Consider the following 3,791-nt stretch of genomic DNA (forward strand, 5'->3'; position numbering starts at 1 on the left):
CTTTCAGTCTACTGCCTGCCCGTCTCTCAGCCTGCTGTCTGGCTCTTAGCCTGCTGCCTGTCTGTCTCTCCTTCTAGTCCCTGTCCGTCTCTCTGCCAACCGCCTATCTGTCTCTCAGCCTGCTGCCTGTCTGTGTCTCAGCCTCCTGCCTGTCTGTCTCTCAGCCAACTGCTTGTCCTTCTATCGGCCAGCCTCCTGTCTTTGTCTCAGCCATCTACCTGCCTGTCTCTCAGCCTACCGTCTGTCTCTCAGCCAACTGCTTGTCCTTCTATCTGCCAGCCGCCTGTCTTTGTCTCAGCCCGCTGCCTGTCTGTCTCTTAGCTTGCCACCTGTCTGTGTCTCAGCCTTCTGCCTGTCCATCTCTCAGCCTGTCAACATGTCAGTTCTCAGCCTGCTGCCTTTATGTCTCTCATCCTGCTGTCTGTTTGTGCCTCAGCTTGCTGCCTGTCTGTCTCTCTGCCAGTTCACTGTACGTCTCTCAGCTGCCTGCCTGTCTGTCTCTCTGCCAGGTCACTGTACTCTCTCAGCTGCCTGCCTGTTTGTCTCTCTGCCAGGTCACTGTACGTCTGTCAGCTGCCTGCCTGTCTGTCTTGCAGCGTGCCGCCTGTCTGTGTCTCTGCCTTGGTCGTTTACGCTGAATCTATTTTTAGCTGCAAAGACTGGTCACGTGACAGCAGGGGGACGTAACTTAGTAATGTTGTTGTTAGTGAAAGAAAAGAGGGCGTGCGCGTTAGCGATCGACCGCTACAAGCAGACTGGAAACATGGAGTAGGTGCGACGACAGGATTGGTGAGAGACGTCCTTCGTTTCGTGGACAGCCTGAGACGCCTGTGGGGGGAGAGTTGGACCACTCCGACCCAGCCTCTGCTGCGACCAGAGAGCCGACAAGTGGCGACCGGAGCAGCGCCGATATTCACGGTACCGTGACAGTGGGTGTGTGCGCGCGTGCTAGTGTGTCAGAGCGTGTGCGTGAGACCGTTCAGGAATAATGTGTCCAGACAAAATGATTTTACATTTTTTCACCGAGCGGAGTAGTGACATTTTGTTCGTGCCACAGACTGACTGTTAGCGGTTAGCTAGCTCAAACGCAGCTTCCCCCAATGAACCAGGTTTATTAGTTAGTCAGTCCAGATGTTTCTGCGAAGATAATTAAACACAGCTAACGGGTAAGCAGCCAGCAGACAGGGTGGAAGCATTAAGCTGACAGATGGCAGCAATTAACTGTGTCCTGATGGCTGCTTGTAGCTACCAGCCAACAAGTAATGATCCCTGGTTACCAGAAACCAACACTACACATCCCAGGAGCAGCTAAATTTAGTGGGAATACTTGTAAAGTAAATTAGAATCATCTAAAACAAAACGTGAACCTGAAGGAATAGCTCTTACTTTTATAAGGAAAGAGGAAGTGCTCTGTAAGCATGTAATTCAATTCAAATGAGTTTATTCATATAGAAAAGAAACTGTCCAGATGACCTGACTGAAAATTGTTGGATTGTATACCTGGATTGTTGAGCATGGACTTTGTTGGTTTTGAACCAGTTTGACATGACTGTCAGCGAGGGAAAGGGCCGGCACTGGAGGATGGGGCATGCCAAAGAGACCATCTTAGCAGCAACATAACTGGTTTGTTCCACTTTGGAGTAAGTTGTTGGGGGAAGAATCAGTTTTGTGTTGTGTGTTTCCTTGACTGATGAAGCCTTCTGGATGGAAGGTGAAATGTTTCAGCACACACACAAAAAAAATAAACTGTCCAGATGACCTGACTGAAAATTGTTGTAATACTTCTCGGACCTTCTCAATCCCACCAGCACGTCTTCCATGGAGGAAGCTGAGTCAGGGGACTTTGTGGTTGATCTGTCCATAACTGTGGCTGAGGTCACCAAGGTAGTTAAAAAGCTCAGAGGCGGCAGGACTCCGGGAGTGGATGAGATTCACCCTGATATGCATGAGGCTCTGGATGTTGTGGGGCTGTCTTGGCTGACACGCCTTTGCAACGTTGCATGGACATCGGGGGCATTGCCACTTAGGGGTGCGAATCTCTCAGTGTCTGGCAATCCGATTCAATTCCAATTTTTGTTGTCACGATACAATTCAAAATCGATTTTTTTAACATCAGAAACGATTTTTCTATTGAAATTGTCATAAATTTAGTTTCAGTTATGTAACTGACAAGCTGAAAAGATTAAACAACAATGTAAACAAATAGAACATTTATTTAAAACAGTCATTTTAGTTCCTTACTGTATCAAATCATTTTTATTCACTTTAAATTTCTACCAAAAATAGGAAAAAATATAGGAGTGCATAAAATTCTGTAACTTAAATTACCAGTATTAGGTTAGCTTAGAAGCCTGACTTACCCCCCCCCCCCCCCAAAACAAAAAAAAAAACAAAATAAAATAAAAATCTAGAGACAAATAATTTATCCATCCATCATCTTTACCCACTTCTTCCTTTTCGAGTCACTGGTGTCACTGGTGCCCATATCCAGCCATCACTGTGCGAGAGGTGGGGGACACCTGGACAGGTCTCCAGTCCATCACAGACAAATAATTCAAAATATATAAATACAAAAGTAAACATACTTCAGCCTACCTTATTACATTAACCTTTAACTCAAAATAAAATACAGACTTCAATTATTTTTAACCATATTGCTCTAACATTTGTTATATTTTCAAAACCCCAATATGAAATATACGGACTTCACAGTCTTAACCACATTGATTCATATTTAGTAAATATTTAACAGAATTTCAAAACCTGTGCAAGTTTGCACAAAAACATCTGAACTGTAATTTATAAACCATAAATTGTATCCAACATTTTTCAGTCAGGTCATCTGGACAGTTTCTTTTTTATTTTGCTGAAATGTTTCGCCTTCTGTCCAGAAGGCTTCATCAGTCAATGAAACCCACAACAAAACCGATTCTTCCTCGAACAGCTTACTCCAAAGTGGAACAAACCAGTTCTGCTTGTGATAAGATGGTCTCTTTGGTACGCCCCCTCCTCCATTGCCGGCCCTCTTCCTTGTTGACAGTCTTGTCAAACTGGTTGAAAACAACAAAGTCCATGCTCAATAATCCAGGTATACAATCCAACATTTTTGGATTCAGGTCATCTGGACAGTTTCAACCAGTTCAACCATTCTCTTTATACCTGCTGCCGCTTGGTGCTATTTTCCGGAAACACAACATGCCCTTCCACTTCTATGCCGATGACTGTCAAATTTACTTCCCACTAAGACACAATGGTACATGCTCTATTCAACCTCTGCTCGACTGCCTGGCTGACATCAGGGATTGGATGGCTTTAAACTTCTTAAGCTTCAATGAAAAGAAGTCTGAAGTCATGTTGTTCCCTCCCAACAACACAATCACAAACCACTGCATCGACCTATCCACTCTAACCCTGTCAGAAAAACAAAGAGTCACTAATCTGGGCGTGATAATGGACCCTTCCCTGAAGCTTAACAATCATGTAAACATGATCGTTAAATCATGCTTCTTCCAACTGAGGCAGCTGTCTAAACTGAAGCCCATATTGTCCAAAAATAATCTGGAGACAGTAATACATGCAGTCATTACATCTAGGCTTGATTACTGCAATTCGCTCCTGTTTGGTATCAGTCAGACCTCCATTGCACGACTACAACTGGTCCAGAATGCAGCAGCTCGATTTTTAACCAGTACAGGCAAAAGAGAGCACATTACACCAGTTTTGGCCTCACTGCACTGGCTACCGGTTCACTTTCGAATCCAGTTCAAAATACTCCTGTATGTCTACAAATC

General features: G+C 44.6%; 1 protein-coding gene across 1 annotated transcript in view; it reads left to right on the forward strand.

Annotated features, from left to right (window-relative positions):
• Positions 1-658: 658 nt before the first annotated feature.
• LOC119421421 (histone deacetylase 5) overlaps positions 659-3,791 on the forward strand; it is a gene marked incomplete at its 3' end in the record, with an annotated part of 271,884 nt that continues 268,751 nt past the window's right edge. The window contains 1 exon segment of the mRNA XM_037688782.1: positions 659-918.

Source organism: Nematolebias whitei, chromosome 15 (genome assembly GCF_014905685.2).
Source record: "Nematolebias whitei isolate Nwh7 chromosome 15, NemWhi1, whole genome shotgun sequence".
In the NCBI taxonomy this organism is placed as follows: domain Eukaryota; kingdom Metazoa; phylum Chordata; class Actinopteri; order Cyprinodontiformes; family Rivulidae; genus Nematolebias; species Nematolebias whitei.